This window comes from Mobula hypostoma, chromosome 17, assembly GCF_963921235.1.
Source record: "Mobula hypostoma chromosome 17, sMobHyp1.1, whole genome shotgun sequence".
Lineage (NCBI taxonomy): Eukaryota > Metazoa > Chordata > Chondrichthyes > Myliobatiformes > Myliobatidae > Mobula > Mobula hypostoma.
The window spans coordinates 34718758-34746533 of NC_086113.1; the positions used below are offsets into that span (position 1 = coordinate 34718758).

At 42.2% G+C, this 27776-nt stretch overlaps 1 protein-coding gene and 1 long non-coding RNA gene across 5 annotated transcripts in view; one reads left to right on the forward strand and one right to left on the reverse strand.

Annotated features, from left to right (window-relative positions):
• LOC134357929 (uncharacterized) lies at positions 1 to 27131 on the reverse strand. Its single transcript, XR_010020759.1, has 3 exons — positions 27078 to 27131; positions 22019 to 22166; positions 1 to 1019 (listed from the first exon to the last, which is right to left on the reverse strand). It is a non-coding gene; the product is annotated as an uncharacterized LOC134357929 (long non-coding RNA).
• The window catches only part of exoc2 (exocyst complex component 2), a 265211-nt gene continuing 264516 nt past the window's right edge, over positions 27082 to 27776 (forward strand). For 3 of the 4 annotated variants that reach the window (XM_063069708.1, XM_063069706.1, XM_063069705.1), the window contains exon 1: positions 27082 to 27211. The gene's annotated coding sequence lies outside the window, so the exon portion shown is untranslated. The remainder of the gene's footprint in view (positions 27212 to 27776) is intronic. The other variant, XM_063069707.1, reaches the window with a different exon arrangement.

The following is a 27776-nucleotide window of genomic DNA, read 5'->3' on the forward strand; positions in this document are numbered from 1 at the left end:
TTTGTTTCTGGAGAATAAAATAAGATCAATAAATGTAAAAACAAAATAATTTATATTACTGTATTTTATTTAGCTAAGTTTGATAAAATGCACAGGAATATTAAACTTAGTCATTTCAATTGACATGCAATAATTAAGACAATTCAGGTTTACTATTTTGTTGTGTGCACATATTATACTGCTGTAGCAATTCACCTTTTAATAAATCATGTAGACACAGGGTTAATTTCTCTGGACAGCTGACAGTAATTGATTCAGTTGACTGATGAAATACAGCTGCAGGAACCATTGCAATGCACTCAAAATTCTGCAACTGGAAACATCAATAACTTGGACATTAAAAGTGGTTACTACAACGTTAAGTAAGGACCACCATGCCAAATACTGAGAATGGGATTGTAAAATAACTAAAGGGAAATATTTGAGATATAAAAGTTGTGGAGAATAGATAACGGCTTAGAAATTTGGAGAGCACTAAAATACTTACTTTTGACTACATGTTGCTAAGTAGCAGTTTAGGAAACATACTGAAAATTTCTCCTAGCTCTAGTCAGGGACTATAATTGTTGTAATACACATTTATGTTGATTGATCCTTAAATCTGATAACTTACAATATGGTCCTCAAAGAATTGTATAATTATTGTCCTAGCATTTAGGCAATAACAAACTCTCTCTAGAGTAATTAGGACTAAGTTATATGTTTACATTCACAAATAGCCCCAGTAGTATTCTGATTAACTACAATCATCTGTGGTGCTTGAATGATGTGATAGAAAGATTGCCAATTGTATTATCAGCTCTGGATCAAACATTTATCATATTAAATAGCCATACTTGGGAAATACAAGTTCTCAAGAGGTTACATTATCTATTATAAGGTAAATGCACAATTAAGTAGGAATATTTCTATGCATTCATTTGTTATGCTTCTGGGTGGTCTTCACCATCATCACTGTAATGGCATTGTGCAGTTTCCCAAAACAGTTTCAGATCTTTGAAGCTGTGAAAAGGAAGTCTCTGTGGAAAGAAAAAAAACTGCGAGCAAAGTAAAATATTTATACTGAATAACATTAAACTCTTTTATTTCACATCAAAAAGGAAAGAAGCTTCATACTGATGAAAGCCTATTTAGTTTAAAGCATTACTGCAATTTAAAATGGGTTAGGTGCCACAATAAAGGGAAATTAGCAAACATGCATCATTCAAATAACTGACCAAGTTAGCTTCTTTTAAAAAAAACAGGTGGCCAATGACTTCAAATTTGGTTATAAAAATTACAATGTTGTTCTCTTGTCAACAAATCATTTCAGTATTTTTTTTTGTTATTTTTGTTGTTACTTTAAGTTCTGTTCGTTCACCTCCTTAATTAAGGGTTGGGAGCGGCATTGAGTACTCATTTTAAAACCAGAACCAAACTGTGATTAGATGGGACACTGCTTAACTGGTAAAAGCCAGCTTGTAGCCGAGTCTTCACTAAGTGGTGTTTGCTCTCACCTACTCTCCCACTTGTTGCTGGTGTTTGCAGGATTTTTGTTAGCAATGACATTTGAAGATGTGAGGCTGTACAAGTGACAAAAAGCTTAGCACAAGGGGACAGCTGTGAGATTTCAGATTCATGTACAAGCAGTAAAAGCTAGCTAACATACAGAAAATATCTGAATAAAATCGAGGAGGTTATTTTCAGGAAGCTGGAATGTAAAAGAATAGTGTTGCATTAAAGCAGCACAGAACTCTGCTTTTACTTTATCTGCGTTCAGTTCTGGACATAGAACAGCTAAAATGATATACTAATACTAGTATGTGTCAAAAAGCTAGTATTACCAGAACATGTGATTATGAGGAAAGATTAAATGATTCAGCCTGTTATACGTCAGGGATATAATCTAGTTGCTCAAGAGAATTATCATGAGCTGTCTTAATGACTATCTCCTAGTAGCACTCACATCTACTGTGATGAAATGCTTTGAGAGTTTGGTCATGGCTAGAATCAACTCCTGCCTCAGCAAGGACCTGGACCCACTGCAATTTGCCTATTGACACAATAGGTCCATGGCAGACGCAATCTCAATGGTTCTTCTGATCAACTGGAAAATATAAACACGCATGTCAGGATGCTGTTCACTAATTATAGCTCAGCATTTAACATAATTGAAAAGTGGCAGAACCTGGGCTTTTGTACCTCCCTTTGTAACTGATTCCTTGACTTCTGAACTGTAAGACCACAATCTGTGCGGATTGGTAATACCATTTTCTCCTTGCTGATAATCAGCACTGGCGTACCTCAAGGATGTGTGATTAGCCCACTGCTCTATCCTCTCTATACCTGTGACTGTGTGGCTGGGCATAGCTCAAATGCAAACTATAAATTTGCTGATGATACAGCCATTGTTGACAGAATCTCAGATGGAGACAAGAGGGTGTACAGGAGTGAAATATACCAGCTAGTTGAGTGGTGTTACAGCAACAACCTTGCACTCAACATCAGTAAGAACAAAGAGCTGATTGTGGACTTGTAGAAAGAGTAAGACAAGGGAACATGAACCAATCCTCAAAGAGGGATCAGAAATGGAGATTGTGAGCAATTTTCAAGTTCCTGGCTGTCAATATCTCTGAGGATCTAATGTGCTCCCAACATATCAATTCAGTTATAGAGAAGGCAGAACAGTGGCTATATTTCATTTGGAGCTTGAGGAGATTTGGTTTGTCATCTCAGACACTCAAAAACATCTACAGATATACTGCGGAGAGCATGCTAACAGGCTACATCACTGTCTGATATGGGGGTGGGGTGGTGAGGAACTACTGCACAGGTGCACAGGATCAAAAGAAGCTACAGGAAATTATAGTCAGCTCCATCATGGGTACTAGTCTCAGGAAGGTGGCATCCATTATTAAGGACCCCCATCACCCAGGACATATCCTCTTCTCATCGTTACCATCAGGAAGGAGGTACAGAAGCCTGAAGGCACACACTCAGTGATTCATGAACAGCTTCTTCCCCTCTGCCATCCGATTTTTAAATGGACATTGAACCCATGAACACTATCTCACTTTTTTATTATTTTTGTTTTTGCACTATATTTAATTACCTATTTAATATATGTATATATACTTAGCATAATTCATTTTTTTCCATATTTATCATGTATTGCATTGTGCTGTTGCCACTAAGTTAACAAATTTCACAACATATGCCGGTGATATTAAACCTGATTCAGATTCATATTCTGATGATTTAACAGGAAAAACAGAGCAAAACCGTTCCTCTAATAGAGTTCAGAATAAAAAGGAATGCCCTTTAAACTAATTGGATAGTCAGAAAGGATTTGTTTATACAATAGACAGTGGGAATCATCAAAACAAAATGGAGCCTAATTGATTAATTTTTGTTAGATAACGATTTTGAGGATAATAAAATACTTTGGATAGTTGGTGTTAAGTACTAAAGAACATGAGCTAATTGAATAGCAGACTGGATCTAAGGCTAAATAACCAATTTTCACACCTCTACAAGTACACAATGGAAACTTCCCAGGAGACTCATATTCTCACTCTGGTTCAGGAGCCTGATGGCTGTAGGATAATAACTATTCCAGAACCTGATGACATCCCTCCTGTCTGATGGTAGTACCAAGAAGAGAGCATAGTCTGGATGGTGGAGGTCTTTGATGATGTTTGCTGCTTTCTTGTGGCAGCACTTTATGCAAATGTGCTCAATGGTGGGGAGGACTTTGCCTGTGAGGAAATCGAGGATCTGGTTGCACAGGGAGATACCGAGGCCCAGATGTTGGAGCTTAGTGATGAGTTTAGTAATTCCCTTCATTCACAGACATTAAGACAATTGGTGTGCTTTCAGCTTGCAATTAGCTTGGTTGAGAAGACATCAAAGAAAACAATCAAGGTAGAACTTGTAATTCAAGCAACTTTCTCATCATCTGAATACCTAAGCAGTGCACATCCAATGCTCTCTTGGGATGTCACAAACAAGAGAAAATCTGCAGGCAACACACACAAAAAATGCTGGTGAATGCAGCAGGCCAGGCAGCATCTTGTGTTTGAAAATCTGCAGATGCTGGAAATCCGAACAACACACACAAAATGATGGGGGAACTCAGTTAGCCAGGCAGCATCTATAGAAAAAAGTACAGTCGACGTTTTGGGCTGAAACCCTTTGGCAGGACTGAAGAAAAAAAAAGCTAAGGAGTAGATTTGAAAGGTGGGGGAGGGGAGAGAGAAACACCAGGCAATAGGTGAAACTTGCGGGGGGGGGGGGTGCGGAGGATGAAGCAAAGAGCTAGGAAGTTGATTGGTAAAAGAGACAGAAGGCCATGGAAGAAAGGGGGGGGGGAGCAGCACCAGAGGGAGGCGATGGGCGGCAAGGAGATAACATGAGAGAGGGACAAGGGGATGGGAAATGGTGAAGGGAGGGGGGAGGGGTTGAGGCACTACTGGAAGTTTGAGAAATCGATGTTCATGCCATCAGGTTGAAGGCTACCTAAACGGAATATAAGGTGTTGTTCCTCCAACCGAAGTGTGGCCTTATTTCCAACATTCACATATTGGAATGGGAATGGGAAGTGGAATTAAAATGGGTGGCCACTGAGAGAGCCCGCTTGTTCTGACAGACGGAGCATAGATACTGGGCAAAACAGTCTCCCAATCTATGTCAGGTTTCACCAACATACAAGAGGGCACACCGGGAGCACTGAACATAGTATATGACCCCAACAGACTCATAGGTGAAGTGTCGCCTCACCTGGAAGGACTGTTCGGGGCCCTGAATGGTAGTAAGGGAGGAGGTGTAGGGGCAGGTGAAGCACTTGTTCCACTTGCAAGGATAAGTGCCAAGAGGGAGATCAGTGGGGAGGGACGAATGGACAAGGGAGTTACGTAGGGAGCGATCCCTGTGGAAAGCAGAAAGTGGGGGTGGAAGGGCGGGGGGAGATATGTTTGGTGGTGGGATCCAGTTGGAGGTGGTGGAAGTTTCAGAAAATTATGTGTTGAACGTGGAGGCTGGTGGGGTGGGAGATGAGGACAAGAGGAACCCTATCCCTGGTAGCATGGCGGGAGGATGGGGTCAGAGTAGATGTGCGTGAAATGGAGGAGATGTGGTTGAGGGCAGCGTTGATAGTGGAGGAAGGGAAACGCCTTTCTTTAAAAAAGGAGGACATCTCCTTCGTTCTAGAATGAAAAGCCTCATCCTGAGAGCAGATGGAGCAGAGATGGAGGAATTGAAAGAAGGGGATGGAGTTTTTACAAATAACAGGGTGAAACGAGGTATAGTCCACGTAGCTGCGAGAGTCCGTTGGTTTATAATAGACATCGGTGGATAAGCTGTCTCTGGAACTAGAGACAGTGAGATCAAGAAAGGGAAGTGTTGGAAATGGACCAGGTGAATTTGAGGGTCAGATGGAAATTGGAGGCAAAGTAGATGAAATCGACGAGTTCAGCACTGGTGCAGGAAGCAGCACCAATGCAGTCGTCGAGGTAGCATAGGGAAAGTGCAGGATGGCAGACATTCCACCTCTCCCGGAAGTTCCGGGAGTCTCCCGCATATTAAAAGTGGCTCCCTGATGCCTGCAAATTATATACAATGTCACGAAAATCAATTTTTTTGAGAGCGAGAGAACGCAAGAGAGTGACCACGAGAGCGCGCGAGCGAGAGAGCGACCACGAGAGAGAGTGAGAGAGCATGCGAGCAAGAGCGCTCCATGGCAGAGTGTTCCAAAAAAAGAAAATATAAAATGTACAGTACGTCACCCCAGACTACACTAAAGTGTACCCTTGCCTAATAGGGGTCAAATATAATGACATTGTTGCTTGCTGCACTGTTTGCAACAGTGACTTTTCTATTGCCCATGGTGGGTTAAGACTGTAAAAGACATGTTGAGGTGAGTTTAACAGGTGTCATTCATTCATCAGCATAGCTAACGTTATTTCAACTAGCTGGCTAGCTGCTAAGGAGCCACTCTATTGCAGACATCCCACCTCTCCTGGAAGTTCAGGGAATCTCCTGCAAATTGATGGTGTTACCTCCCTGAAATGAGTTTTTGCAGGGTGGGATGTCTGGGATGGTCACCAGTGTAGTCTTGCAACATAGACTGTTCCACATAGCTGACAAATAGGCAGGCATAGCTGGGACCCGTGTGAATGCCCATGGCTACCTCTTTTGTTTGAAGGAAGTGGGAGGAACCAAAGGAGAAATTATTTAGAGTGAGTACAAGTTCCACTAGGCAGAGGAGAGTGGTGGTGGAGGGGAATGTAATGTAATATAATGGTCTCTAGGAACGTAATGGTTTTTATCATCATAAATAAGATAGTCAAATTAATAGCAAGATTTGACTCAAAGCAAGTTTAAAAAAACTGTGTTACATTGCTGGAGAGATAAATAATGGTTTGGAAAATGCCTCTACAGGTCTTTTAAACTTTCCCAAAGGAAGTTTAACGTCTTCTTTAAAGAGCAGTATCTTCTGGATAACAACACTTGTTATTACTGAGTTGAAACACTGATGTGATTAAACATCCATGGGCCTGATTTTGCTATGAAGAAGTAAAGTTATTACATTTGGACAGCCGACAAAGCAACATCAGACAAGGGGTAAACATGAACTGTAAGCTGACTCATCAATTTACAGGCATGAACACACTAAAAATACTGCAGCCACGTAATAGTTATAAACCAACTAGCCAAAGTCAGTTAATCTTATTTTCAAGTGCCATTTTAGCATAGCGATATGTCATGAGCTAATAATGTCCAGTCAACTTCTCAACATTGAAAATTAAATATTAATGTTGTGAAATTTCATTTCTTTTCAGATTTACGAAATATATCGTTTTTAGTTTGTTTGGCCTGAAGAAGGGTCTTGGCCCAAAATGTCAACTGTTTATTCACTTCCATCAATGTTGCCTGACCTGCTGAGTTCCTCCAGCATTTTGTGTGTGTTGCTTCGTTTTTAACTAGTTTCCTATTTTTTTTTCTTCTCTTTCTGTCCTGATCAAATCTTTCTTTACCCTTGTTTTCCTTCCTCAATCAGGTGTGATATTGACTTTATTCTTATTCCTTCCTCAATATTTTTACTTCATTCATTTCAATTTGATTGGGTAAGGAAGTACACAGATGCTTTCTTTGCTCATTCCTATTTCAGATGCCTACTCTACTTGCTGCAATATTGCAAGCAAGTTACTCTCAGGAACTTGCCACACAAAATAAATGTTATCACTAAGGTATACAAAGGCAAATTACAAACACTGTTGAAGGTCTGCTGTAACAAAACAATACCGTCAGAGTAAATGATAATTTACTTAATTAGTATCCATGAACCAGTTAACTGAAGAACAACAATGGCAGAACTCTGGAAGTAAGCTGCTTTTCTGTCTTCTTAGTTGGAAAATAGCTGGGAATCAAGAGGAAGCAGGTTTTTACACATGCTAGAGGCCATTCTTTTTAAAATATTTTATTAAAAGAAATTTTCTCTCTCATTATGGATTTCAACTACACCCAAGAATGTAAAAACTGTTTCAGCTAAGAAATTAGGCAACCCTCTGTATGCAGGGAAATTGGGTCAAGGCTTTGATTCTTGACCACAATTGGGTATGGTTAAATTATTCTAACCAATATTTTCTGCAGTAGTTACCACAAATTGTATTCTCATCAGACCTATTGCTTTTCTTCATGGGAACAAATAAAATGTGCCTGTTATCTTTGATGTTAGCTTTTATGCCTCCAGCAGTCAGTTTAATAAACTAACCACTGGTATCTCAAGAAAAACAACTCATCCAAACAAAAGGCTTGGATGTAACTTTAAATTCGTACGTAAATTGTTAGACCTGGAAAGCATTAGCCTTTATACATTTATGTTATATACATCTGTACGTTGATATATTGTATATCAAGGTTAGAAATTTTCTCTGCATTTGACTACAAATTAATTTTAAAAGATTATGGAATCTTTAGGAGTGAGTTTGCTGAATGCCCTTGATCTTTTGCAGCTGTCCATCAAACTTGCCATGCATCCAACTCACAAATAAAAGGTCTTCCAGCTGCACAACACATTGTGACTGAAATTTAAGGCATAGAATGACAGCAGATTATTTCAAAAGAGTCCTGTTCCAAGTGTCTGGGCACTTAACAATATATAACTTTCAATTCCTACTGCATAATTTGTTTCTTTTAATGAGATTAATAATATCTGCTTTTATTTAATGAAGTCTACAGTTTCAATGTACTTCAAAATATCATTAATAATTAAAATTTGATCTATAGGTACATGAGGGATTTCATATCAGTTGACCAAAGGTTAGGCCAAACAACTGTATTCTAAATGAGAGAAGGAGGCAGAGACTTTGAGAGTTCCAGAATGCATGCACACAAAGTCACATTTGGTGGAAGGAAGACATTTGGAATGTAGCAGAGATGGAAGAGGACTGAAGGATAGGGATGATGCAGTCATGAGTGATTTTTTCAGTCAGGATGGAAATTTTAATGTTGAGTCATAACAATGAAAATTCGTTATCAGTCAGCAATCATAGAGATATGAAGTAAGCAAAATTTGATGTGACTTTCGATGTAGACAACAAAACTTTGAATAAGCTTAAGTCTACAGAAGATGGAAGACAAACTGCCATCCCACAAGTAGATCAGGCTATTCAAATTCAGAGTGTGCAAAGGCATGAAAGACAATTCTAGAATTTAGGACAAGGGTGGAGTCGGGTTCATATCGTTAGTCTCAATAGAGTATGCAAGAATTGCATTTTCAGACTCAAACAAAACACCATGTTTTTAGAGAGTTTGTTCCTGTCTCAGGTAGTCAATAGAGAGAGAAATAGCAGTACAGTAGTGGGTAGAGGGCAGGCCTTGGTGATGGCACTAAAGACACACAGTTGAAAGAAATTCCTACTTAGTCAATACTAGATGTTAGAGAAGTGGTCAAACAATTTAAAGACAAGGGGTCAAGAAAAGTGACAGTAAGGTAGGGTTGAGTATCCTCTGTGTCCATATGCTCTTGGATATAGTGTGGCAGATCAGTCTGCTGACATGAAATACAAGGGGTGCAATCTGGATGATACAAAAGGGGGGGGGGGTTAGACAAGTTTTTTCAGTAGATTCCCAAGAAGTTATAAGATGGATGAGTATTTAAATTAGCTGAATCTGCTAAAAGTGGAGAAGCATTAGAAAAAGGTGTGTGATCAGTCACATAAAAATTGGGGATAGACACTCATTATTACACAATATTCAACTGCATTTGCAAATGAACTAGCCTATTCTCCTAGCCAGAAAGTCCCAGATAAAGCATGGGCTGATATATAGCAGACAACATTTGCAAGTGCCAAGCCATGACCATCTTCAGCAATGGGAAGTCAAACTACTTTCCATTGATCTCCAATGAATTGCCATCTTAATGACCAATATGCTGTTACAAAATCTCAATGGGACCAGCGACTTAAATGTTGTGGCTGATGAACAGATCCATTTACAAGTTACAAATCAAGAATACAGTACTCTCCATTTGTTAGAATGAATACTGATTCAAGAACATTCAGGAAAAAGCAGCATGCACCTACCATCCTAAATATTCATTCTTTCCCTGCTTGGCACAGTGAGCCTTCAATGTGGGATAATATAAAATCATCCTGGTTACTATGACAGAACTTCCAGATCCTATGACCACTGACGTCAAAGGGCAACAAGCACGCAGGAACATTATCACCTGACACGTAACCTTGATTTCGAAGCATTTCACCTTTTCTTAATTTTTTCTATATACGAATCCCTAGCCAATAACATTATGGATGTTAGCTCAATAGAAGGACTGCAATTGTTCACAGAGCTGACTCATCATTTAGGAGGAATCAGAGATGATCAGTAAGTGCTGGCCTTGACAGTGCTGCCCACATCATAAAAAATGAATGCAAAAAAAAGAGTTCGGTAGTGCTTGAGCTAAATTATGTAAAACGAAACCTCAATTTAGAAAGTTAACAGGATAGATTTACTTGCCATTTCACAAGGAACCATTTATCTGAAATGATGGTAATAAGCTGCATGTTACGCAGAGTTTTTTATTATTTAGTAGACTCAATGGTTGGCATGGACAGGGCAGACCAAAAGGCCCGTTTCAATGCCGTACGACCCGATGACTCTCCTAGCAAAGATTTGTGATGAATGTGCATATTTTTAATATCTACTGATAGGTTTCTCACTGCCAGGAATGACATTAAATGAAACTGTTTCTTGGCCACAACACAGATAAGGAAGCAGAATCTGAACCTGTTATGTAATAATATGAATTTGCTTCCTATTCACATTATCCTCCAACAGCAGATACCAAATATGTTGTTTAAATGTGAGCTTGCAATCATTTAAGTAGTCTAAACCAACCTATAACAGATCAGCAGTTTTTGAAAACTTCTATTTTCTGCTATTCTTATTATATTGGAAAACGTCGTTGTTGTCATCATGGCTATCCCTCGAAGTCGAAGATGATGGTCTTCGTTCTGAAGAAGTGGCCCACAGAGTGAAGACGCCTGTGCGTGTATTTGTTTAACAAGTACTTGATGTTGCACTCCAAGAAGCACACGATACTTCACAAATCAACCAACTGATTCCAATGGCATGGAAACCACGACGATTGGAGCTGATGGATTTGTTGCAGCCTTCATCGGCCTTCACAGCCGTTGAGTTCGAAGTAACTTCGTACGCCTGTTCCACCGCTGAGGTCCTGGTTGGATTGTTCTTTGTCAGGGACCTCACCCTCGACCTTACCGCCATGGGTGACCCTACCAGGAGCATAGCTCCAGATGGCATCGCTCTCAGGATCACAGGACCACACAAGCTTCTCCACCACAACAAGGTGACAATCCACAGAGAAGTATAGGAAATAATTAGACTATCAAGTTAAAAAGATCTGTAGCCCAAGTCCGGCAGGTATTTGGTTTTCCACCCCGGTTTACTGGAAGGTGAGGAAAAAGACCTGTTACTGGGGATTAAGATGCTCCCAATTTCACTCCAGCAATCTCTTAAAATCAGTCTTCCAACTACAACACAGACAAAATGCTGGAGGAGATCAGTAGGTCAGGCAGCATCTATGGAAGTGAATAAACAGTCAACATTTTGGGCCGAGACCCTTCTTCAATTCTGGAAAGAAAGGGGGAAGATGCTAAAATAAGGTGTGGGGAAAGGAAAGAGGACAGCCAGAAGGTGATTGTTGAAGCCAAGTAGGTGGGAAAGGTCAAGGGCTGGAGAAGAAGAAATCTGGTAGGAGAGGATAGTGAACCACAGGAGAAAGGGGAGGAGGAGGGGACCCAGGGGGAGGTAATAGATAGGTGAGAAGATGTAAGAGGCTAGGGTGGGGAAGAGAAGAGAGTTTTCTTATATACCGGAAAGAGAAATGAATATTCATGGCATCTGGTTGGAGGCCCTGATGGAATATAAGGTGTTGCTCCTCCACCGAGGATCACCTCATTGTGGCACAAAAGGAGGCCATGGTCTGACTAGCATGTTGGAACAGGAATGGGAATTGAAAGTAAAATGTTTGGTCACTGGGAATTTCCTCTTTTGGCGGGTGGAGTAGAGGTGCTCTACAAAATAGTCCTACAATTTATGACGCGTCTCACCAATGTAGAGGAGACTGCATCGGGAGCACTGGACACAAAAGACGACCTCAGCAGATTCATAGGTGTAGTGTTGCCTCACCTGGAAGGACTGTTTGAGGACCTGAATGGAGGTGAGGGAGAAGGCGAATGGCATGTGTAACATTTAGGCCATTCGCAGGGATAAGTGCCAGGAGCGAAATTAGTGGGCAAGGACAAATGGGCAAGGGAATCATGGAGGGAGCCTTCCAACTAGTTCATCCTAGAATGCCACAAAATTGTAACTGCTTAAACTTCCAAAGTAATCCAGTGCAAGCTTTGGGATTCATATCATCCAATCCATATGTTATCTCTTTGGTCTTGGCTAAGTAGAGTGTGGATACATGGGAAGGGAATCTGTAAGGAATAATGGGCAATTCCATATGTGACAATATCTGAATCTTTTAAACAAGGAAAAGAGCAGTTGTTTTGCATAGAACACAAGATGTTTCAAAAGGTATTACATCTAACAAAGAATTTATTTTTAAATACAGTTACCATGGTGATGTAGGAGGTATAATAAGAGGAATAGATAGAGTGGATAGCCAGTGCCTCTTCCCCAGGGCACCACTGCTCAATACAAGAGGACATGGCTTTAAAGTAAGGGGTGGGGAGTTCAAGGGGGATATTAGAGGAAGGTTTTTTACTCAGAGAGTGGTTGGTGCGTGGAATGCACTGCCTGAGTCAGTGGTGGAGGCAGATACACTAGTGAAGTTTAAGAGACTACTAGTCAGGTATATGGAGGAATTTAAGATGGGGGCTTATATGGGAGGCAGGGTTTGAGGGTCAGCACAACATTGTGGGCCGAAGGGCCTGTACTCTGCTGTACTATTCTATGTTCTATGTTCTATTAATCAATTTGCCAGCAGTAATAACCAGAAAATATGACTTGATAAATTGAGAGACTTCTGAACAGGGGTCAAAAAGCATAACAATAGGACTTTTTTCTGGATTAATACAATGTTTTAATTTCTTATCTCAGCTATCTTGTAACTTTATTTAATTGCAGAATGTGAATATTTATACTAATTATTAACCTGGGTGAGACCATCTAAATGCATTTCACATGTTGCCAATTGGCTAAATTTCAAAACAGGCCCCGCACGAAAGAACAATATTCTGACCAATTGTACCGCCCAGTCTCTTGTAGAATAGCTCATCTAAAACCCACTCGGATAAGAAATAGGAAGGACCAAATATTTTGGAAGTTAATATCTGCACTTTTATGTTTTGCCAGAATGCTATTTTTCCTCAAGAGAATCCATTGCCTTATTTAATTTTAGTGTGACAAGATGCCAAGTATTATAATCCATCTTCTACAGTGAGAACAAAAAAAAATCCTACTAAACTAGATTGCAAATCCTGAATAATGAATTCACATTGCCGTGTGACTGGCAGGCAGATTTTGTCGAAATGAATTGCTTTAATATGTGTAGAATTATATTTTTCATACACTGACCATTGGCAACATCAGCGTGAGCTCATCTATATGCCAAGTTGACATTATCATGGCTTATTGCTCTTGTCTTAGCTGAAATCTGAGACTGAAATGGCTGAAATCTTTCTCCATATCTTGACTTCACAATTATAATACTCTTCCACCTTCAACATTTCCTAGGTTACCAAAAACTTGATCTACAAATGTGAGGTTGTAGAATGAAGATTCACAAAGGCATGGATTATTATAACCTCACCCATCTCCTACCTTCACCACAGCTGTAACTTTATGTCTTTCTATTTCTAGAGAAAATGCAGTATGATCAGATGCCATAAAAACAGTGATCTACACCCAGCCACCAGTTCACAAAGTTGGAGGAGATCCCTGTATGTATTGTATAACTAAGCACAAGTGGGCAGAAGAAAGGACAAGAGCAGGGTAAGTTTTGGTGCCGAGAGCAGATAGTGCCTTTGAAGCGTGAACTTATAGAAGATTTATAGCTATATAGGAGAGGATCATTAGGAGGCCTGCCAGAAAACTTATGTGAAATGTCAGGTAGTATACTGGTACCTAGCATCAACCTCATACAAGGTTTTCTGCTCATTTTGGAAACTAGCCCTTCCAGCAGTGAAATTGTCTGGCTGAAGCCTGTCACCAGCCAACCTAGGGAGTTATGGCTAAAGGTGAGATGATGCAGTCTAAAAGGGAAAAAAAAGTTCAAAGTTGAAAGAAGAGATTCTGCAGACGCTGGAAATCTTGAGCTACAAGCACAAATTGCCAGAGGAACTCAACAATTAGGCATAATCTACAGGAGAAAAAAAGCATTCAATATTTTGGGCAGAGACCCTACACCACGACTGGAAAGGAAGGGGACTGAAACCAGAATCAGAAGGTGTGAGGAAGGGATGGAGTACAAGCTGGTATGTGATAGGTGAGATCAGGTGAAGGGGAAAGAAAGAGGATGGAGGAGAATGAAGTAAGAAACTAGGAAATGATAGGTGGAAGAGGTAAAGGGCCCAAGAAATAAGAAGGGCGCACAGGAGCGAAATATACCAGCTAGTTGAGTGGTGTTGTAGCTCCAACTCAATGTCAGTAAGACCAAAGAAGTGATTGTGGACTTCAGAAAAGGTAAGATGAGGGAACTCGTAGAGGGATCAGAAGTGGAGGGAGTGAGCAATTTCAAGTTCCTGGGTATCAATATCTCTGAGGACCTAGCCTGGACTCAACATACCGATGCAGCTATAAAGAAGGCAAGACAGTGGCTATATTTCATTAGGAGTTTAAGTAGATTTGGTATGTCACTGAAAGCATTCACAAATTTCTACAGATGTGCTGTGGAGAGCATTCTAACTGGCTGCATCACCATCTGGTATGGTGGGGCTACTGCACAGGATCGAAGTAAGCTGCAGCGAGGTCCATCATGGGCACTGGCCTCCATAGTATCCAGGACATCTTCAAGGAGTGGTGCCTCAAAAAGGAGGCGTCCATCATTAAGGACCCCAGCAGCCAGGACCATACTTTATTGTCGCCAAACAATTGATACTAGAACGTACAATCATCACAGCGATATTTGATTCTGCACTTCCCACTCCCTGGATTACAAATATTAAATATTAAAAATAGTTAAAATTAGTAAATATTAAAAAATTAAATTATAAATCATAAATAGAAAATAGAAACATGGAAAGTAAGGTAGTGCAAAAAACCCTAGAGGCAGGTCCAGATACTTGGAGGGTACGGCCCAGAACCGGGTCAGGATCCGTTCAGCAGTCTTATCACAGTTGAAAAGAAGCTGTTCCCAAATCTGGCCATACGAGTCTTCAAGCTCCTGAGCCTTCTCCTGGAGGGAAGAGGGACGAAAGGTGTGTTGACTGGGTGGGTCATGTCCTTGATTATCCTGGCAGCACTGCTCCGACAGCATGCGGTGTAAAGTGAGTCCAAGGGCGGAAGACTGGTTTGTGTGATGTGCTGCGCCATGTTCACGATCTTCTGCAGCTTCTTTCAGTCTTGGACAGGACAACTTCCATACCAGGTTGTGATGCACCGTAGAAGAATGCTTTCTACGGTGCATCTATAAAAATTAGTGAGGGTTTTAGGGGACAGGCCAAATTTCTTTAGTTTTCTCAGGAAGTAAAGGCGCTGGTGGGCCTTCTTGGCAGTGAACTCTGCTTGGTTGGACCAAGTCAGGTCATTTGTGATATTGACCCCGAGGAAATTAAAGCTTTTGACCTGTTCCACTTGCGCACCACCGATGTAAATTGGGTTGTGCGGTCCATTACTCCTTCTGAAGTCAACAACCAATTCCTTCGTCTTGCTGACGTTGAGGGATAGGTTATTGTCTTCGCACCACGCCACCAGGTTCTTAATTTCCTCTCTGTACTCAAACTCATCATTACCTGTGATACGGCCTACAATTGTTGTGTCATCAGCAAACTTATATATTGAGTTTGATGGAAACTTGGCTACACAATAGGCTGTGGCTGATGTGTACCTTAACCAATCTCTCGAAGCACTTCATAGCAATTGATGTCAGAGCCACAGGTCGATAGTCATTCAGGTATGCCACCGTGCTCTTCTTCAGCACTGGGATTATCATTGCCTTCTTAAAACACCAGGGGATCTTAGTCTGAAGCAAGGAGCAGTTGAAGATGTCAGTAAACACTCCAGCTAGCTCGCTTGCACAGAACCGGAGAACCTGTCCTGGGACGCCATCTGGGCCCGTCACCTTCCTTGGATGTATCTTCAGGAAGGTCCTTCTAATGTCCTCCTTGGTGACGATGAATCTTGATGCCACCAGGTTCGGTTCATCTGGAGGGAGCGGGACGCTCCTCTTCTGTTCAAATCTTGCGTAGAATACGTTAAGTTCGTCAGGAAGAGAAGCGCCACAGTTATTGATATTCCCAGCCTTTTCTTTGCGCCCAGTGATCTCATTTAGACCCTGACATACCTTCATTGTTACTATCAGGGAGGAGGTACAGAAGCCTGAAGGCACACACTCAATGATTCAGGAACAGTTTCTTCCCCTCTGCCATCCAATTTCTAAATGGACATTGAACCCATAAGCACTACCTTACTACTTTTTAGTTCTATTTGTTTGCACTACTTACTTAATTTATTTACTGTAATTCACAGTACTTTTCTATATTACCATATTTTGTACTGCTGCCATAAAGTTAACAAATTTCACAACATATTGCCAATGAAAAGCGGGTGCTCCAGTTTTGCTGAATGTAATAGGTAAAAGAGCTAAGAAGTTTGACACCTCCAAACAAAACAGCTGAAATTAAATTTGCTGATATCGTGAACATAATGCCAGGAATATTTAGAACAGAAACCATTGTTGATTGCAGAACATATTAAGTTTCATAAGTGGTATGAAAAAGAAGCAGTGTCCATTTCAGCTTACATGACTTAATTGAAAAAAATATCTGAGCATTGCCAGTTAACAATGCACTGAGAGATAATTTAGATTGTGGAATCTTACAAGAAAGCATTCAAAAGCAGCTCCCAACCGAAGCGCATCTCACATTTAAAACAGCAGTTGAAATCACTGTATCAAAGGAAACAGCAGAGGCGCAAGTGAGTTGCAGACAGGAACAAAAATGAGTGTGAACAAAATTGTATCATCGAAAAAAAACGGCCTGACCGAACAAATTGTGTTATCGTTGTGGCAGTGGCTCACATATATCAGACCAATGCAGATTAAGAGATGAAACTTGCAGAAAATGCAACAAAGTAAGACACATACAAAAACATATAGGCAGACAAGAATAAATAGACTGCATAGGGAAGAGAAAAAGGTCAAGTTGCAGTTTCAAAAAGAGCACTTATCTGCCTGCTGTTGATGAAAAATCTGATAATGAGAGTGAAACAGGACTGGTAGCCTTCATATTTACAATGTAAAAACTAACAGGAGACAAGCAATATGACTTATACCAGAATTAAACAGCGGATTAATTAAAATAGAATTAGACACTGGCTCGGCAGTTTCAGTCATTCCACAAAATGAGTTTGAACGGCACTTCAAAGATACTGAATTAAAGTCTGCCGATATCTAATGAAGAACTTTTACTGGTGAAAAGATAACTCCTGTGAGAATGACTTTCGTAACAGTGAAATACAACCAACAAGCCACACTGTATGTGGTAAAAACAGGAGGGCCAGCATTCTGGGGCCATGATTGGCTGAGACAACTACAAGTTGATTGGAGGTCCATTCACTAGTTGCATGCAACATCCCCTGCAATAGAGTCAAATGAAAGTGAATTGCGAAAGGTACTGGATAATGGCACAGCAGTGTTCAAGGATGGCATTGGAAAACTCAAAGATATCGAGGGTAAAATAGAGTTAAATGAAAATGCCATGCCCAAGTTTTACGAATCCTGTCTGACTCCATATACTATCCTTGAAAAGTAGCCAGTGAGCTAGATCACTGGAGGCTGAAGGAATTCTTTCCAAGGCTTAGTGGAACGCATGGGCAATGCCAGTGGTTCCAGTAGCTAAGAAAGATGGGCCTGTCAGGATGTGATGAATTTAAGGTCACCATCAACTGGATTCTGCAAAATCAATACCCTCTGCCCAGGATAGATGATATCTTTGCAAACCATTAGAAACATACAAACATAGAAAACCTACAGGCCCCTTGGCCCACAATGTTGTACCGAACATGTACTTACATGAGAGATTACCTAGAGTTACCCATAGCCCTCTATTTTTCTAAGCTCCATGTACCTATCCAGGAGACTCTTAAAAGACCCGATCGTATCTGCCTCCACCACTGTTGCCGGCAGCCCATTGTACGCACTCACTAATCTCTGTGTAAAAAACTTACGCCTGACATCTCCTCTGTACCTATTTCCAAGCACCTTAAAACTGTGCCCTCTCGTGTTAGCCAATTCAGCCCTGGAAAAAAGCCTCTGGCTATCCAGACAATCAATGTCTCTCATCATCTTATATACCTCTATCAGGTCACCTCTCATCCTCTGCCACTCCAAGGCGAAAAGGCCGAATTCACTCAATCTATTCTCATAAGGCATGTTCCCCAATCCAGGCAACATCCTTGTAAATCTCCTCTGCATCCTTTCTATAGTTTCCACATCCTTCCTGTAGTGAGGTGACCAGAACTGAGCACAGTACTCCAAGTGGGGCCTGACCAGGGTCCTATATAGCTGTAACATTACCTCTCGGCTCTTAAACTCAGTCCCACGGTTGATGAAGGCCAATACACTATATGCCTTCTTAACCACACAGTCAGCCTGCATAGTAGCTTTGAGTGTCCTATGGACTCAGACCCCAAGACCCCTCTGATCCACCACACTGCTAAGAGTCTTACCATTAATATTATATTCTGCCATCATATTTGACCTACCAAAATGAACCGCCTCATACTTATCTGGGTTGAACTCAATCTGCCACTTTTCAGCCCAGTTTTGCATCCTATCAATGTCCCGCTGTAACCTCTGACAGCCCTCCTTACTATCCACAACACCTCCAACCTTTGTGACATCATCAAATTTACTATCCATCCCTCCACTTCCTCATTGAGGTCATTTATAAAAATCATGAAGAGAAGGGGTCCCAGAACAGATCCCTGAAGCACACCACTGGTCACCGACCTCCATGCAGAACATGACCCGTCTACAACCACTCTTTGCCTTCTGTGAGCAAGCCAATTCTGGATCCACAAAGCAAGGTCCCCTTGGATCCCATGCTTCCTTACTTTCTCAATAAGCCTGGCATGGGGTACCTTATCAAATGCCTTGCTGAAAACTATACACACTACATCTACTGCTCTAACTTCATCACTGTGTTTAGTCACATGCTCAAAAATTTCAATCAGGCTCCACAACCTCGCTTTGACAAAGCCATGCCAACTATTCCTAATCACATTATGCCTCTCTAAATGTTCGTAAATTCTGCCTCTCAGGATCTTTTCCAACAACTTATCAACCACTGAAGTAAGACCCACTGGTCTAGAATCTCCTGGGCTATCTCTATTCTCTTTCTTGAATAAGGGAACAACATCTGCAACTTTCCAATCCTCCAGAACCTCTCCCAACTTGATACTTTCCAAAAGCTCCAGCACATCCTCTTTCTTAATGTCTACATGCTCAAGCTTTTTAATCCACTGTAAATCATCCCTACAATTGCCAAGATCCTTTTCCATAGTGAATATTGAAGCAAAGTATTCATTAAGAACATCTGCTATCTCCTCTGGTTCCATACACACTTTTCCACTGTCACTCTTGATTGGTCCTATTCTCTCATGTCTTATCCTCTTATTCTTCACATACCTGTAGAATGCCTTAGGGTTTTCCTTAATCCTGCTCACCAAGGTCTTCTCATAGCCCCTTCTGGCTCTCCTAATTTCATTCATAAGCTCCTTCTTGCTTGCCTTATAATCTTCTAGATGGCTATCATTACCTAGTTTGCTGAACCTTTTGTAAGCTTTTCTTTTCTTCTTGACTAGATTTACAACAGCCTTTGCACACCACGGTACCTGTACCCTACCATCCTTTCGCTGTCTTATTGGAACGTATCTACGCAGATTGCCATGCAAATATACCCTGAACATTTGCCACATTTCTGCTGTACATTTCCCTGAGAACATCTGTTCCCAATTTTTGCTTCCAAGTTCCTGCCTGATAGCATCATATTTCCCCTTACTCCAGTTAAACACTTTCCTAACTTGTCTTTTCCTATCCCTCTCCAATGCTATTGTAAGGGAGATAGAATTGTGATCACTATCTCCAAAATGTTCTCCCACTGAGAGACCTGATACCTGACCAGGTTCATTTCCCAATACCAGATCAAGTACAGCCTCTCCTCTTGTAGGCTTATCTACATACTGTGTCAGGAAACCTTCCTGACACACCTAACAAATTCCACCCCATCTAAACCCCTTGCTCTTGGGAGATACCAATCAATATTTAGGAAATTAAAATCACCCACCATGACAAACCTATTATTACACCTTTCCAGAATCTGTCTCCCTATCTGCTCCTTGATGTCCCTGTTACTACTGGGTGGTCTATAAAAAACAGACAGTTGAGTTATTGACTCCTTCCTATTTCTAACTTCCACCCACAGAGACTCAGTAGACAATCCCTCCAAGACTTCCTCCTTTTCTGCAGCCCTGACACTATCTCTGATCAGCAGTGCCATGCCCCCACCTCTTTTGCCTCCCTCCCTGTCCTTTTTGAAACATCTAAAGCCTGGCACTCTAAGTAACCATTCCTGCCCCTGAGCCATCCAAGTCTCTGTAATGGCCACAACATCATAGATCCAAGTACTGATCCACGCTCTAAGCTTATCTGCCTTGTTCATGATGCTTCTTGTATTAAAAGAAACACATTTCAAACCATCGGTCTGAGCACATCCCTTCTCTATCACTTGCCTACCCTCCCTCTTGCACTGTCTCCAAGCTTTCTCTATATGTGAGCCAACCGCCCCTTCCTCCGTCTCTGCAGTTCGGTTCCCTGCCAGGATATTGACCCTCTGAGATTCAAGTGCAACCTGTCTTTTTTGTGCAGGTCACTCCTGCTCCAAAAGAGGTCCCAATGATCTAGGAATCTGAATCCCTGCCTCCTGCTCCAATCCCTCAGCCACGCATTTATCCTCCACCTCATTCTATTCCTATACTCACTGTCGTGTGGCACAGGCAGTAATCCCGAGATTACTATCTTTGAGGTCCAGCTTCTCAACTTCCTTCATAACCCCTGTGGTCTGTTTTCAGCTCCTCCTCCCTTTTTCTACCTATGCCGTTTGTACCAGTATGTACCACGACCTCTGGCTGTTCACCTGCCCACTTCAGGATATTGTGGACGCGATCAGAAACATCCTGACCCTGGCACCTGGGAGGCAAACAAGCATCCATGTTTCTTTTCTGCGTCCACAGAATTGCCTGCCTGACCCTCTAACTATAGAGTCCCCTATTTCTGCTGCCTTCGTCCTTTCCCTACCCTTCTGAGCCACAGGGCCAGACTCTGTGCCAGAGGCGTGGCCACTGTTGCTTCCCCCAGGTAGGTCATCCCCTCCAACAAAGCTCAAACAGGAGTAGTTATTGTTAAGGGGTCAGCCACAGGGATACTCTCTAGTGTCTGACTTTTGCCCTTCACTCTCCTGACTGTTACCCACTTATCTGTCTCCTGAGGCCCTGGTGTGACTATTTGCCTAAGCTCTTCTCTATCACCTCCTCACTTTCCCTGACCAGACGAAGGTCATCAAGCTGCATCTCCAGTTCTCTAACCTAGTCCCTAAGGAGCTGCAGCTCGACGCACCTGGAGCAGATGTGGCCTTCCGGGAGGCTGGGAGTCTCCCAGACTTCACACATCTGATACCTAGTACAGAACACCAGCCTCACAGACATACTTCCTGTTTCTATTCTATACAGGTAACCTACCCGTTATCGCCGAAGCCCTGTTGAGCCAAAGCCTTCTTCCTCTGTCTACTTCTCCTCTGTTGCCCGCTCCTCCAATTCCGCTCTATAAAGCTGTCTTCTTTTTAAACTCTTCCCTCCGGTCTAACTCGCTGACGCCCATGCTCCTGCTCAATCGTTACTCGATCCTGCGCAGTCGTTCCTCGATTCTGGAGGAAAGCGCTTCAGCAAAGTGGACTTAGTTGAGGCCTATGTCCAGATGGAGATGCAAGAAGTGTTTCTAGCCATAAACACTCACAAAAGGCTGTATCACTATAATAGGCTTTTTTTTGGAGTAGCATTTGCACCTGCACTCTGGTAGAAAGCTTTGCAAGGCTGCCCAGGCACTTAGTGTTATCTGGATTACATCATTGTTACTGGTAAGGATGACAAAAGATCTCAAGACAGTGTTAGATAGATTAGAAGATTATGGGCTCAACGTGAACTCTTTAAACCAAGCATCACTGCACTGAGACGGAAGCTTGTCAATTTCCTCCTTGCATTTCATGATGCATCACACTGCGAAACAAAAACTCACTTGCTATGCTGTTCTTGAGTCATCCCTTGTGCTCACACTTGGATCTCCTCAAAGCCAATCTCAGGAAGAGTATGCAGGACAAACAGCCGAGACAAATCAAGGATTCCTCAAACAAGGAGGTTCAATATTTCATTCCTGAACAAGCAGTCTTGGTGAGAGAATAAAGAAGTGATCAAAAGTGGGTGCTTAGGAAGATTAAGGATAGAATAGGACCACTCTGCAACACAGTAGAGATTGCGTCTATTGTCATTTGGAGATGACACATTGATCAGTTGAGGCGAGCAGAGCCAATTGTTGGAGAAGAAAACTGTCTAGAGCTATCAGAATCACTTTCTGCAGTGCCAGAGCCAACCACTGTAACCAGCATGGAAGAGTCCCAGAATCTGAGATTGTTTTGCAGCCACAAGTCTCACCTGCCAAGCAGAGTGATCCCCCTTGTCAGGAAAGACATTATACCGCAATAGTAAGAAAGCATCCACAGTGGTTAAATCTTTAGGCATGAATGGCACAACGTAAACTTTCCTGGGCTGTGGATGTCTAAATGGTAGTTGTCTTATACGGTACGAGAGGAGGTGAGGACCTCTGTCAGTCAGAGTTGACCATGGATTTTCCGTCCTAGCTGTCTAGATACACAACCCTGGGCAGCACAATATGGAGAGTAAGTTGTTAGCCATGTAGTAAGCTCCCCTCTCCACACATCTGATGAACCCAAAGGAAGAGCAGAGACCAATACAGTTTAACACCACTACTGTCATGGGAGTTGCCAGTCAACATTGTACTCAATGTAGGAATAGTTTAGGGATCCAGCTCCGGATTCTTCCGTCGGGGTTTTCTACCGAAGCCTTCCTCATGAGTGGGTATAACTGCAAGGCAGCGGAGGTTTGAGATCAAGAGTTTTCCTTCTCCTAAATGAGGTGCCAATTACAGTTAACAAGCCCCACCTGCCTGAAGCAATTAGTTTTAAGAAGCCAATAACCCGCCTTTGCCCCTTCACCTGTCAATAGAAACAGTTCTGGTGGGCTTAGTAGCTATGGCACATGCGAAGGCCAGGAGCTGGACTTGGTTGTCATAGGCTATTTGAGGCGCATGCCAATGGAAGCATTTAATAGGTAGTGGGAGCTTGTCCCCATTACCACCACTGGCTATATTGTAGACTGTATGTATATGTATACTTATACATCAAATAGTTAGACAACAAAACATTGCATATTTGAGTTGAGATGCATTGACTTGGATTTTGTAGCTAAGCAGGGAGTGGTGCTATGTATTTAATACTTTATTTATATTGTAAATATATTGTTTGATTAAGCATTCTTTGTTGTTTACATAATTCATTACAGGTTATGTGTAAAAGTACATGAATGGCACACAATATCATGTCACCATGTCTTAAATGCATGCCTCACTAAAGTAAAAAAGGTACAGACTAAGGACACGTAATCCCTGGGCTACGACGTTTTCACTTTGATTAGTTTTTGGATTAAAAAACACAACATAGACCTAAGGCTTCTGTACTTCCTGCCCAATGCAAAAGCAAGAAGAGGACATGGTCTAGATGGTGGGGGTCTGTGATAAAACAAAAACCCTGCAGATAGTGGAAATCTGAAATAAAAACTGAAAATTCTGAAGGTACTCAACAGGCCAGATAATATTTGTGGAGAAAGGGTTAAATATTCAGGCCGATGTCCTCTTATCAGGACTGAAAAGTGAGAAAACATTCAGAATGAGGGAAGGGCACATAACGAAAGGAAACGTCTATGATAAGGTGGAAAGTGTGATTGACCAGACCTTACATATTCCATTGAAGACATCTAAGAGAGGGTGAAAAGTGCATATTAATCATTGTTGTTCTGTCTAGGAAAGTGTAAGAGGAGAGATGAATAAGGGCAGTTAGTAGAACAAAATGGAACTGGAAGTTGCGGAACAAAGAATGCTCTTCTTGGACTACAGTACAGCATTCAATACCATAATTCCCTCCAGGCTCGACAAGAAGCTCAGGGACCTCAGCCTTCACCATGCCTTGTGTAGCTGGATCCTGGACTTCCTGTCAGATTGCTGGCAGGTGGTAAGACTGGGTTCCCTCACCTCTGCCTCTCTGACTCTCAACACAGGCGCCCCTCAGGGCTGTGTCCTAAGCCCCCTCCTTTAACCTCTGTATACCCATGACTGTCGCAACCCACAGCTGCAGTCTGCTAATTAAATTTGCTGATGACACTACGCTGATTGGTCTAATCTCAAATAACAATGAGGCAGCCTACAGAGAAGGAGTCATCACCCTGACACAGTGGTGTCAAGAAAACAAACTCTTCTTCAATGTCGCAAAAACAAAGGAGCTGACTGTGGACTACAGGAGGAATGGAGACAGGCTAACCCTATAGACATCAATGGATCTGGGGTTGAGAGGATGAACAACTTTAAGTTCCTTGGCACACACTTCACCAAGGATCTCATGTGGTCTGTACATATTGGCTGTGTGGTGAATGAGGTACAACAGTGTCTCTTTCACATCAGACGGTTTAAGGTTGGCATGGGCCCCCAAATTCTAAGAACTTCCTACAGGGGCACAATTGAGAGCATCCTGACTGGCTGCATCACTGCCTGGTATGGGAACTGCACTTCCCTCAATCGCAGGATTCTGCAGAGAGTGGTGCGGACAGCCCAGTGCATCTGTAGATGTGAACTTCCTACTATTCAAGACATTTACAAAGACAGGTGTGTAAAAAGGGCCCGAAGGATCACTGGCGACCCGAGTCACCCCAACCATGAACTGTTCCAGCTGCTACCATCCAGGAAACAGTACAACAGCATAAAAACCAGGACCAACAGACTCCGGGACAGCTTCTTCCACCAGGCCATCAGACTGCTTAACTCATGCTGACACAACTGTATTTCTATGGTATACTGACTGTCCTGTTATACATACTATTTATTATAAATTACTATAAATTGCACATTGCACATTTAGATGGAGATTTTTACTCCTCATGTATATGAAGGATGTAAGAAATAGTCAATTCAATTCCATTCAATTATAAGAGGAAAAAGCTGAGTTAATGTGAAAGATGGACACCTAAATTCAGAACTGACCAATTATGAAATAAATAGGAGATAAAAATAAATTCTTGAATTTAATCATGATCCCAGGAGCCACCTTGAGTCCAGACAGAAGACAAGGTGCTGTTACTCAAGTTTTGTTGGAAAACTATAGAAGGGTAAGACAGTGATTTGAATCGGAATGGGGAATTAAAGTGACACACATGGAAACTTAGGGTCACCCTTATAAACTGAATCAAAGTGCTAAGCAAAATTCTTGGTTTCTCTAATATACCTGATACCAAATCACAATCACCAAATGCGGTACAATAAAATGGAAATTAATTGTTGCTCCCTTGGTAATTATTGAATGCATCTCTAGATAGTGGAAAAGAGATAAATAGAAACATAGAAAACCTACAGCACAATACAGGCCCCTTGGCCCACAAAGCTGTGCCGAACATGTCCTTACCCTAGAACTACCTAGACTTACCCACAGCCCTCTATTTTTCTAAGCTCATGTACCTATCCAGGAGTCTCTTAAAAGACCTTATCGTTTCCGCCTCCACCACCCCATTCCACGCACTCACCACTCTCTGCGTAAAAAACTTACCCTTGACATCCCCTCTATACCTACTTCCAAGCACCTTAAAACTGTGCCCTCTTGTGTTAGCCATTTCAGCCCTGGGGGAAAAAAGCCTCTGACTGTCCACACAATCAATGCCTCTCATCATCTTATACACCTCTATCAGGTCACCTCTCATCCTCCGTCACTCCAAGGAGAAAAGGCTGAGTTCATTCAACCTATTTTCATAAGGCATGCTCCCCAATCCAGGCAACATCCTTGTAAATCTCCTCTGCATTCTTCTATGGTTTCCATGTCCTTCCTGTACTGACGGAACCAGAATTGAGCACAGTACTCCAACTGGGGTCTGACCAGGGTCCTATATAGCTGTAACATTACCTCTCGGCTCTTAAACTCAGTCCCACGGTTGATGAAGGCCAATGCACTGTATGCCTTCTTAACCACAGTGTCAACCTGCATAGCAGCTTTGTGTGTCCTATGGACTCGGACCCCAAGATCCCTCTGATCCTCCACACTGCCAAGAGTCTTACCATTAATACTATATTCTGCCATCATATTTGACCTACCAAAACAAACCACCTCACACTTACCTGGGTTGAATGCCATCTGCCACTTCTCAGTCCAGTTTTGTCACAACAAATGTGCAGTAGTCACAACTAGTTAAATTTCTTGGGAATGGGGTCACACAAAATGCTGGAGGAATTCAGTACGGCAGGCAGCGTCAATGGAAAAGAGTGAAGAGTCAGTGTTTCAGGCTGAGAGACTCTATCCGGACTCATGCTGACTGTCCTGCTAACTTCCTCCAGCATTTTGTGTATGTTGCTTGGATTTCCAGCATCTTTAGATTTTCTCATCACAAGAAGTGGGTGGTTCATACAGATAAAAGACAAAGCAGGGAGTAGTCACTTCAACGGGAAGTGGAGGATGAGTCTGGGTTTGGTATCTCATTGAAGATGGTGTAAATGAGATTCTGCTCTGTGGAATCTGGAAGTTGTTGGGGTGATAGGTTGGGACGAGGGGCACTATGTCTGGGTCTGGCCGGTCAAGTCCTCTCTTGTTTTTACATCCTCACTGAATCCAACCCTGAACTTATTCCAACCAACCTCTCTCCCGTGTCTGCTTTGCCTGGAAGGCCCTGGTGGAAAGGGAGACGTCTGCGATATCTCGCTGAACATGGCTCTGACTGCAGACTCTCAGAAAGACATGCCGTTGAACCACATAGTCCCCTGCACTCCCCCTACACGCTTGCGCCAATCCACAAGCCATCATCTAACACCGGGGACAGTGCGGATAGACGAAGGTACAAAGCTGGGCAAGTGCAGACAGTATTTACGTAGCCCCTTTTCAAAACCTTTTCCATTATCTCGCCAGTGATGACTAAAAATAGGGTCCACACAGTCAATGTGGGAAACCAAAAATGTGACTACTTCATAAGGATACCTTTATAAAATCGTCCTGCGAACCGCATCCGCGGTGACCCACGCACACTCACCCGGAAGTCCCGCCCTACCACTCGCGCCTGACTCGGATGTTGTTTATCTGCCAGTGACGTCGCGCCTGCCGGAGAGGACGAGGTGAGTGTTGTTATGGAATGGGGGAGTCACTGGTGGGCACTGGGTGTCAAGGTGTATGTCGCCTGCTTATGGTAAGATGGACACAGGCTAACTCTGTGCTGTCCCCTTGCTGGTACAGTTCAGCCTTTTCGTCCCACGCTGCCCGGCCTCGTTCTGTCCTGCGCAGCCCATCCCTGCCTGGTTCCTTCCTGTCTTTGCTCCCTGCTGTAAGTCACTACACTGAGCTTTAAATTTCATGTTTGTTAGTGTCAGCTGGATATTTCTCACGGCTCTGTATTGTTGCGGTTCACAAATAACTTCACTCAGCTGAAAATTTTAACCAGTACTTAAATAATAAAGTTCACCGTTTGCTCAGTGTTTCAGTGATGGGAGTGCACTAATATGTTTACTTCATGTTCTTCAACATTTTAACATTTTGGTCAATGGGGGCTTCAGCCTCTGCTGTTCAGACCGAATGCTACTGCCAGTATTAATGATTAAAGCAGTTCATCGGAAATTAATTGGACCTGCGTTGTCCTCTTCCTCATAAATATGTTTTTCAAAAAATTATTTCTATGATAAAAGT